This window comes from Rana temporaria, chromosome 6 (assembly GCF_905171775.1).
Source record: "Rana temporaria chromosome 6, aRanTem1.1, whole genome shotgun sequence".
NCBI lineage: Eukaryota > Metazoa > Chordata > Amphibia > Anura > Ranidae > Rana > Rana temporaria.
Window position 1 is genome coordinate 62,819,316 of NC_053494.1, and position 11,689 is coordinate 62,831,004.

General features: G+C 43.0%; 1 long non-coding RNA gene across 1 annotated transcript; it reads left to right on the forward strand.

The window, feature by feature from the left end:
- Positions 1 to 9,007: 9,007 nt before the first annotated feature.
- LOC120942641 lies at positions 9,008 to 10,121 on the forward strand. Its single transcript, XR_005750211.1, has 3 exons — positions 9,008 to 9,094; positions 9,627 to 9,827; positions 9,911 to 10,121. It is a non-coding gene; the product is annotated as an uncharacterized LOC120942641 (long non-coding RNA).
- The last annotated feature ends 1,568 nt before the right edge of the window (positions 10,122 to 11,689 follow it).

Here is an 11,689-nt window from a genome sequence, read left to right on the forward strand (position 1 = left end):
ATGCAGCCACTGTGACCCTCAGCACCCCCCCCTGTTGTCTGACCAACACTTGCCCCATCTTGGTGGCAGGTCAGGCAGTGGGTGACGGCGGTGAGATGTGGGACGGGCAGCGGCGAGCTGCTTACTCCCTGCACCTCTTCTTTTCTCCTGCTAGGCGTCCAATAGGAGCGCCTGTCCTTTCAGCCAATCACATGATGGGTATCAGACCCGCACTTCCTGATTGGCGGAGAGCCGGTTCATTGTTAGAAAAGCAAACATCAATTTGCTTTTCTAAACCCACCTGGATGGGCTCTGAGTGCTCTGCGCTCCAAGCCCACCCTAATGTGAAGCCTATTAGAGCCTAGGGCTCTAATCAGATGCTTCAACCCCCCCCCCCCCCCACAATTTAGGCACCCAGCATCCTAAAAGGGGATGGACACCTGAATTGGGGGTGGCCATGGATAGATTCATGCAATGCATGAATCTATACATTCTACATAGAGGGGTGGTGCCCTTAATGGATGGACCGCATACTATATATATATATATATATATATATATATATATATATATATATATATATATATATATATATATATAGATAGATAGATATATATATAGATATATATATATATATATATATATATATATATATATATATATATATATATACATACAGTATATAGTGAGAAGTGCCATGCTTCTGGGAGAAGGATGTGCTGAACTTCTCCAATCTCTGCTACATCTCCCTACTCATCACCTGCCCACCAATACACAGGCACAGCCTCCTCTCCTGTATTACCACATGTGAGCTGCTGGGGCACTACAAGTACCAGCATGGCAGAAGGGGCAGGAGCAGTGTGTTCTATCAGGATGATTTTTGGAAAAAAAGTGCTGGTGTGTGTATATATAGATATATATTTATCGATATATACACACACCAGCACTTTGTTTCCAAAAATCATCCTGATAGAACACATTGCTCCTGCCATGCTGGTACTTGTAGTGCCCCAGCAGCTCACAGACATGGCATGTGGTAATACAGGAGAGGAGGCTGTGCCTGTGTATTGGTGGGCAGGTGATGAGTAGGGAGATGTAGCAGAGATTGGAGAAGTTCAGCACATCCTTCTCCCAGAAGCATGGCACTTCTCACACACAGAAAAACGATCTAACAGCAAGAGGAGCCCTGCTGCTACACAGCCTCCCCCCTCCCCCTCCTCACCAGGATAGGTAAGCACTGATAATACAATTCTTCCATCTTACCTTTTATGAGGCAGCAATCCACCCCACACTGCAGGCTGTCCCCTCCTCCTTCTCATCTCTCCAGCAGTCGGCATCTCCTGCTCGTATGTCAAAAAAGCCGCGCTGGAGAAGGGGGCGTGTACACTGTGCTCCCATTGGCTGAGAAGGCAGTGAAGAGGCGGGGCAGCTACAATCTCGAGATTTGTACATCAAAGTGATGTCGGTAGTGGCCATTTCAGTGATAGATGTCATAAAAACACTGATACCAACAAACTGTCCCTGCTTTTACCAAGGCTGGCAACCCTGATGGGGCCCCCTAGTGGCCATGGGGCCCTCAGCTCGTCTCTTCCTCTCCTCTCTCTTCCCTTCACCGGTCCCCCCTGATCCTCACTCGGCTGCGGGCCCCATAGCGCCCGCATGGGTTGCTATGGCGGTAGTTCCGCCACTGTATGTTTCTTAGCTATATGGGTCCCTTTTTTAATGCCTGTTGTTTATTGAACACTTTATAGTTGTCAATATTTTGTCTTGGCATAGGCAATTCCCATGGGACAATGGGGCTCCTATGCTGAATAGGAGCATCTTTTGTCATTTGTTTCTTGTTTTATTTATTTTTTATACAGGATTATTTAATCTCAGTATATGGCTTTTTCTGGTATCTACATTATAATTTATATTCTATTTATAGTAAAGCTTGGATCATTACCCTTAGGTTTTTGAGTGAAGTTACATAGTAGGTGAGGTTGAAAAAGTCCAACCTATGTATGTGATAATATGTCAGTATTACATTGTATATCCCTTTATGTTGTGGTCGTTCAGGTACTTATCTAATGCCCCGTACACACGATTGGATTTTCCGTCCGTTCAAGCTGTCTTGCATACACACTTTCACACCAAATTCCAAGCGCCAAGAACGCGGTGACATACAACACTACGACGAGCCGAGAAAAATTAAGTTCAATGCTTCCGAGCATGCGACGAATTGATTCTGAGCATGCATGTTTTTTTTCTCCGTCGGAGTTCAATACAGACAAACGGAATTTCCGATTGAAATTTTTCTCTTGGTTCTCTTTCTAAGTCCGTCGAAATTTTCAAAAGGAAAAACTCAGATGGGGCACACACACACAATCAGAATATCCAATGAAAAAATTCTGTCTGACTTTTTCCATCGGAAAATCTGATCATGTGTACGGGGCATAATATTTTTTTTAAACTATCGATGCTCCCAGCTGAGACCACCGGCTGCTCTTACAGTAAAGAACCCTCTACATATTTTAAGGTTAAACCTCTTTTCTTCTAATTTTAATGAGTGTCTTGTTTAACTCCCTTCTGCAAAAAAGTTTTAACCCTATTGTGGGGTCACCAGTATGGTAATTATAAATTGAAATCATATCCCATCTCAAGCGTCTCTTCTCCAGAGAGAAGAGAGTGTTCAGTGCTCGGACCCTTTCCTCATAACTAATATCCTCCAGAATCTTTATTAGCTTTGTTGCCCTTCTTTGTAATTGGTCCATTTCCAGTACATCCTTCCTGAGGACTGGTGCCCGGAACTGGACAGCATACTCTAGGTGCGGCCGGACCAGAGTCGTGTAGAGCAGGAGAATTATCATTTTATCTCTGGAATTAATCCCCTTTTTAATGCATGCCAATGTTATGTTTGCTTTATTATCATCAGCTCGGCATTGCATGCCATTGCTGAGCCTACCCTCTACTAGGACCCCAGGTCCTTTTCCATCCTAGATTCCCCCAGAGGTTTCCCCCCAGTGTATAGATTGCATTCTTATTTTTGCCACCCAAATGCATTATTTTTTTTTTTTTTACATTGAACCTCATTTGCCATGTAGTTGCCCACCCCATTAATTTGTTAATATTTTCTTGCAAGGTTTCCACATCCTGCGGAGAAGTTATTGCCCTGCTTAATTAGTATCGTCCGCAAATACAGATTGAACTGTTTACCCCATCCACCACGTAGTTTATGAACAAATTAAATAGGATTGGTCCCAACACAGAACCCTGGTGGACACCACTACCCCCCGACAGAGCTTTTTTTCTCAGAAAATAGGTGCAGGAACTCAACCACGACCCCGTTCTGATTTCACAAACAGTAGAAGGGTATTAAAGGGGCATTAAATACCAGGATTGCATTACATACAGAGTGCAGAGTTCGGGGGGGGGTGGGGTTACACACAGAGTGAAGAGCCAGACTTCTGTGTTTATAAGTGATTGTGGTGAGCAGGCGCCAAAGGTGGTGGAACTGAGTTCCCCCAAGTTCCCCCTGAAAAAAAGCCCTGCCCCCCGACCATTTTAAGTACTCCCCCCATTTATCACCACCCTCTGAACTCGCCCTTGTAGCCAGGATTTCAATCCATGTACTCACCCTATGGTCCATGCCAACAGATCTTATTTTGTACAGTGAAAGTTTATGGGGAACTGTGTCAAATGCTTTTGCAAAATCGAGATACACCACGTCTATGGGCCTTCCTTTATCTAGATGGAAACTCACCTCCTCATAGAAGGTTAATAGATTGGTTTAGCAAGAATGATTTTTCATGAATCCATGCTGATTACTGATACCGTTCTCATTACTAAAATCTTGTATATAGTCCCCTATCATCCCCTCCAAGAGCTTGCATACTTTTGATTTTAGGCTAACTGGTCTGTAATTCCCAGGGATGTATTTTGGGCCCTTTTTAAATATTGGTGCTACATTGGCTTTTTTCCAATCAGCTGGTACCAATCTAGTCAGGCAATTACTTGACTGAGTTCCCCAAGTACCATCGGATGCAAGCCATTTGGTCCCGGTGATTTTATTAATGTTACGTTTTCCAAGTCTAATTTTAATTCTGTCCTCTGTTAACCATGGAGGTGCTTCTTGTGATGTGTCATGAGGATAAACACTGCAGTTTTGGTTACTGAAGCCCCCCGATTCCCTTGCGAAGATTGAGGAGAAGAATAAATGTAATACATTCGTCATCTTCCCATCCTTTGTAACCAGGATGTTCTTCCTCATTCTTTATGGGGCCAATATGTTCTGTCCATATCTTTTTTTTTACTGCTTACATGTTTAAAGATTTTTTTGTGTCTTTCATGTTCTATCTTAGCCCTAATTGCACCCTTAAATTTCTTGTTGCATTCTTTATACACATCTGAATGCTGATGATGATCCCTCAACCTTGTATTTTTTGAAGGCCTTCTCCTTTGCTTTTATATGCATTTTTACAGTGGAGTTAAGCCATCCAGGACTTTTTTTCCACTCTTTTAAAATGTATTACCCAATGGGATGCATTGGATAATGCCCTTATTTAATATGCTTTTAAAGCAAACCCATCTCTCCTCCATGTTCTTTGATCCTAAGATTTCATCCCAATGTATGCCTTCTAGCAAGGTTCGTAGTTTAGGGAAGTTGGCTCTTTTAAAAATCAGTGTCTTTGCATTCCCCTTTTATGTTTCCTATTTGTGTGATTTATACTGAAGCCAATTGACCTGTGATCGCTGTTTCCCTAATTCTTCCCGTATTTCCACATTTGTGGCCAGATCTGTATTGTTGGTAATCAGTAGATCCAGTAAAGCTTTATTTCTAGTTGGTGTGTCTACCATCTGATCCATGAAATTGTCCTGCAAGACATTTAGGAACTGGCGAGCCTTAGAAGAATGCGTGGTTCCCTCCTCCAAGTCTATGTTTGGATAATTAAAATCCCCCATTATGATAACACTTCCCATCCTTGCTGCTAATCCAGATTGTGATAGGAGATCCCTCTCCCCCTCCTCCGTCAGGTTAGGGGGTCTATAGCATACTTGCAGTATTATTTTCCCCTTAGCTTAATCCCTTTGGAGCTCTACCCATAAGGATTCCACCTTCTTCCTAGCTCCCTTAGTAATGTCATCTCTCACATAGCCATACCATAGCCATACCCCTCCATGCACCTGAGCATACAGGGTCCCTGACAATATGGTCCGCCTCTAAATGATGGAGCTACACTCCTCTGGTAGGTGTATTTGATTGGATAAGAAAAAGAAAAACGTTATGTGGTGTTAAGTGACAATTTCACAAAATATTTCCCTGATTTGTAGTTATTAGCAGACTCTTGATCTGCCTGTCAGTCCCCCATGCCTGTTGGGGATAGGATCTGGTTCCTTGGTTTGCTGCCTAGTATTGGATGATCCATTTCCTAGCTCTGGGTAAGTCTTGGAGCCTTGACTCATTGGTGGGGCTGCTTTGATGTATATTATAATGTATTATTTTTTCTTTTTTTTTTTCTTTGGAGATGCTGTGACTCCCACTTTTCCTGAGGAAACAGCTTTATGCTGCAAAAGATGTAGAAACATACTAACTGTGGAACTGCTTTCCATGCGTCCGTCCATGTTAATATTGTGATGAATGTTCACTCAACATATTTTGGTGTACTGGGTATCCTTGATTTCTGTACAATACATTAGGACAGCCCTCAAAATTTTCACTCGCATTTTGTGAGTGAAAAAATTAGGGTTGCGAGTCTTGCGGGCTGTGCTGTCCCAGGAATGTATAGCCAGTGCCCCACGTGCACAGGCGAGGAGTCAAACAGCTGCCTGGGACCACCTCCTCCACCTCCCTCCTGCCACACATCCCCACCGTGATTAGGCTAACATTGCAGGTTTTCAATAGGCATTAAAAAGGCGACTTGGACCGCCTCCCTCCTGCTGCATATCCCTGCCCCACTCAGGCTCATATTGTGAGCTTTCAATAGGTGTCAAAAAGCCACCTGGGACCGCCCCCTCCACCTCCCTCCTACCGTACATCTAAGGAGTGGGGCGGTGCATGTTTCTGCAGGGAAGTCCTAGGTTGGCAGGCTCGAACACTCAGTCCGCCCTTAGTGTGCACCATTGCTTGACCCCCCGTGGCTGCAGCAAGAGAATGGTAAATAATAAATATGACAGTGTGTTGGAAGCAGCACATGTGCTGGAGGCATTGGTATAATGGCGAATTGGAGATTTGATTAAGGCATGAGTATGATGGATTGGGGGGAGGGGGGTAGAATTTAGGGCATAGGTATGATGGATTGGGGGGAGGGGAGGGGTGTGTATTTGGAGGCATAGGTATGATGGATTGGGGGGGTGGAATTTAGGGCATAGATATGACAGATTGGGGGGGGGGGGAATTGAAAGAATAGATGCGCTGGTTTGATGGGAATTAGAGGCATAAGTGTGGGGGGGTTAGGAGGCAGAAATATGCTGGGAAAAGGAATTAGAGCTAGGGGGAGGGGGGATGCATTGGAAGTAGAGGTGTACTGGGGGAGGAGAAACAAAACCAGAGAAATTCCTTTCTGCCTGCTAACCAACCATTTTCCAGTCTGATGAGGCTGAGCTGATGGGTACTGATTAGGCGCAATTGATGGGCACTGGTGAGGAGGCACTGATAAGCCGCACTGATAGACTGCATTCCTGGGCACTGATGAGCACTGATAAAGTTGTTGTTAATATTTATTTTTGTAACTTAATTCTGCATAAAATATTTATGAGATATTTATGAGGGTTTAGGGCTGGAATAAGGGGCGGGTCAGGGTAGGGGTTGGGTGGAGCAACTGGTGGCGAGTAACCTCTAAGGCCTGGCTAGTATCTCAGGACTTAAAATGTTGAGCCCTGCATTAGGACGTAGTGCCCTTAATAACTGTAGTTGTTATGGCACTGGTTCAAATTATTGATACGTGGGAAGTTAGTCGAAAAATGAATAAAGACAGGGGGTAAGTGCATGGGAGTCACAGGGGATGCAAGGAAAGCAGGGGAGTGTAGGATCAAAAGGAGGTCGAACTGGAACAAGGGACATGAACTGGACAAAGTTGTATAAGAACCTCTTGGAACAGGGGCCTGGGGCCTAGGTCTAACTTAAATAATAAAGAAGATTGAAAATAATAACCGGAAATCCTGCTCTAAACATTGAGGCTGGGTTCAGACTATGTCTGGCCATGGGGCACAGCAGGGGGTCCGATTTTACAATTTTAGGTCTGAATTAGGTCCACATTTTTGCCTGAATTCAGACCTGAAACAGAGCCAAAGATGCACGGGAATTTTTTTCTTTGCACTCGGCAGCCGCCCCAGAGATGTATGAATTGGCTCCATTGAGAGACAGTCACACTCCCCTATCCGCATCCAATTTGCATAAGTGTGTGTGAACCCAGCCTAAATAAAATGAAGAATATAAGATTTCCTATCATCTGTGCCCAGTCTTGCCACAGAGTTAATCCAGCTCTGAGCAATCATCTTTTATTAGAAAAATGAATTTACCCCACGGGGCTTTGGACAGCAAAAGTATAAAAGTGTAACAAATGTAATATAATAAAACATGGTTTATTTTATGGTTGTCAATAACATACATTTTATGTTCCAATGTTTTTATTAGAAAAGATGAAATGATATTAACAGACAAGAAGCGTATCTAGTCATTGTACAATCATAATAGCAAATGAAATTTCAATATCAAGGGCCCTGACGTCTAAAACTTCTAGTTGGAATATCATGAAAACATTGGTAAAAAGAAAAACAAAAATAGAATACATAATCTAATAGAGATCACATAGACTAACAACAAACAATTCTTTTCCTCAACTACGGGTCAATAACATACATTTTAAATGCAATAACAATTAAAAGAAAACCCTTTCCGGATCTGGTGATACAATACATATTCCACAATATTGGACAAATGTATACAACATTGCTTTATGCTGTGTGATGTGCGTTCCCCGACGCGTTTCGACCTCTTAGTGGTCTCTTCAGGGGGATGGTTGATTCTACAAAAATATACATAACATAAATTTGCGATCAAAAAAGTATAAATATAAATCACATAAATTGACCCAAGAATAAGGTTTACCGTTAACGAATGAAGTGGGTTTTGTAATGACCAGAGATGTGCAGAGCCGTTAGAAAATCCAAAGGGAGCGCCACCCACAACCCCAGGGGGGAGAGAGGGAAACCAAAACAGACCCCAGGGGGGTTGCAAGGAGCCGCACAGTGGACGCCCTCCGAGGATCAGGGGAGCCGGTGCCTGCAGAGTGCCCCCAATGGGTTAGCCCTGTGTAATTAAAGAGAATTAGAAATATTAAATCATAGCATATTGTGCTAAAGTGTAGGATTATCTGTGGGTAAGGCATGTATATAAAAAAGAGGGACTGGCAGCAGGTTTGTAATCTTATCTGAAAAAAACAAAAACATTTTTTCCCCTTTTTCTTCTTTATTGAATTAGATCTACTCATTGATGACCCGAAGGGGTAACTAGTCAATGAATAATGGTCAAGAATTTATGTGTATATTAAGGTACTTAATATAAAAATAGTATAAGAGTGCTCCATTGGCAGACAAAAGTGATTAAGAGACTTTATTATTCTGGTAAAGAGTGCGTGTCCATGGGTGGGGATGTGTGAGACACATTACAATGTGTATGTTATGTGGACCATCAGAGAATATGTGGATACATATGGTGATAGTAAAAATGTTGGAAATATATAAAAATAAATAAATAAATAAATAAACAAGAAAACAAGCCTGGAATCAAGACCTGGCTCACAGGCAGACTATCTTTTATATGCCAGTGGGCGTGGCCATGAGTGGGGGCTAAACACATGCTGGCTCCAGGCTTCCCCATAAATCACGGAGATGACGTAAGGGCCGCTACACGAGCGGCCCTGGTGCGGCTCCCTCGGCGCTCCGGAAGATAGTCTGCCTGTGAGCCAGGTCTTGATTCCAGGCAGCTGAGCATGGACAGCAGTTCATTCCTTTTATCTCCTCCAACATTGGAAGCCTGGGTCTTCCCTGCACTGTCTGTAGCCTAGATCTGAATACTCAACAACAAGCCTTACAAGCCCACAATTTACCTACTCATATCCATTTAATCCCTTATCAGGTAACAGCACCCTTTTATTAGTACACTCCTATGTTGATTTTTCAACTATCACTCCCCCCTTCTTTTTGTTTTCTTGTTTATTTATTTATTTATTTTTATATATTTCCAACATTTTTACTATCACCATATGTATCCACATATTCTCTGATGGTCCACATAACATACACATTGTAATGTGTCTCACACATCCCCACCCATGGACACGCACTCTTTACCAGACTAATAAAGTCTCTTAATCACTTTTGTCTGCTAATGGAGCACTCTTATACTATTTTTATATTAAGTACCTTAATATACACATCAATTCCTGACCATTATTCATTGACTAGTTACCCCTTCGGGTCATCAATGAGTAGATCTAATTCAATAAAGAAGAAAAAGGGGAAAAATGTTTTTTTTTTTTTTTTCAGATAAGATTACAAACCTGCTGCCAGTCCCTCTTTTTTTATATACATGCCTTACCCACAGACAATCCTACACTTTAGCACAATATGCTATGATTTAATATTTCTAATTCTCTTTAATTACACAGGGCTAACCCATTGGGGGCACTCTGCAGGCACCGGCTCCCCTGATCCTCGGAGGGCGTCCACTGTGCGGCTCCTTGCAACCCCCCTGGGGTCTGTTTTGGTTTCCCTCTCTCCCCCCTGGGGTTGTGGGTGGCGCTCCCTTCGGATTTTCTAACGGCTCTGCACATCTCTGGTCATTACAAAACCCACTTCATTCGTTAACGGTAAACCTTATTCTTGGGTCAATTTATGTGATTTATATTTATACTTTTTTGATCGCAAATTTATGTTATGTATATTTTTGTAGAATCAACCATCCCCCTGAAGAGACCACTTAGAGGTCGAAACGCGTCGGAGAACGCACATCACACAGCATAAAGCAATGTTGTATACATTTGTCCAATATTGTGGAATATGTATTGTATCACCAGATCCGGAAAGGGTTTTCTTTTAATTGTTATTGCATTTAAAATGTATGTTATTGACAACCATAAAATAAACCATGTTTTATTATATTACATTTGTTACACTTTTATACTTTTGCTGTCCAAAGCCCCGTGGGGTAAATTCCTTTTTCTACACGATTCAATCTTGGGGTTCGCAGCATTCTTGTCTCTTCGCCTATGTCTTTCCTTAGCCAACAAAATCATCTTTTATTATTCAGTGAAATACAACAGACTTCCAGATAAAAACCAAAGTCCTTGCTTCTGGAAAAAAGTGCACAATTCACATCCCCTCCCCTGTGTTTTGATTAAATGTTTTCAAAATATGGGGTGAGTCACAGTTCAGTGCCATGAAAAAATGCAACAGCCATCAGATTATACATAGAGCTGGAGGGAAGAGGGGAGGGGGATGTGAATTGAGCACGTTTTACAGAAGCTGTGTATGTCTGCAAGCAGTGCACGAGATATGTAAATAACCTGTCACTCAAGCAAGGACTTTGGTTTTTATCTGGAAGTCTGTTTTATTTCCCTGAACAATAAAAAGAGGATTGCTCAGAGCTGGATTAACTCTGTGTGGCAAGACTGGGCACAGATGATAGGAAATCTTATTCTCTACATTGTGACATAAAAAAAAATGGGTTTACATCCACTTTAAGGCCTATCCCGGGGACATATGGCTGCTAGGCTATCTGAGAGCCTATCCATAAATAGTGCAGGGTTGGGACTGCAGGCTTGTAGTCCATCCAGAAGTAACAGTTCTGTCGGCCAGGGGAACCATTCATGGTCGGAGGTAGATGGGAAGCTGTCGCCACAAAGGGACCATCCAACTTGCTACCAGAGACCACAGTGAGTGAGCTGAGGCCAGCACCAGAGCAGACTTGTCACCAACCAGGGACAGTGAAGAAGTGGGAAAGCATCAGCAAGGGTCAAGTCAGGGACCCAGCGGAACAGCAGAGCGATGCTTGTGGAGTGCAAGCAGGGACCTAACATGTCAGCAGGGGTGAAGCTTGAGGAGTATCTGTGAGTGCTAAGCCAGAGACCCAGCAGTGAAGCAGGGGTGACGCTTGAGGAAGATACTGTGTGCTACAGTTAGAGTTCAGGGAATCCACTGGCTAGTTGATCTGAAGTCTAGTGAGAGAGACTGGGAGCTCATTGAGTGAAGACCCACAGTGGGTGAGTGTGGGGTCCAGAGAACTGTTCATGTTGCAGATAGTTGAATACCTTTACTGTTAGTAACAGCTACAGGATTGTTGCCATAGGAGACAGTGATCCTGCCTATACAGAAGTGGTGTCTAGTGGAGGCCTTCACTTGTGTAGCAGTCTATCTGTAGAAGTCTCAGAGTCTGTCAATCAACATTACATCTACCTAAGGCCCTGTACACACGATCAGTTCAAACTGATGAAAACGGACTGAGGTTCAGTTTCATCAGTCAAACCTACCGTGTGTATGGCCCATCAGACTTTTGTCCTTCAGTCCAAAGTTTTAGAACTTGCTTTAAAAATCGGACTGATTAGTACGCAAAAGCATCGGTTCAAAACCAGCGCATGCTCAGAATCAAGTCAACGCATGCTTGGAAGCATTCAACTTTGTTTTTTTTTCAGCACATCGTTGTGTTTTACGTCACCGCGTTGGACTCGATCAG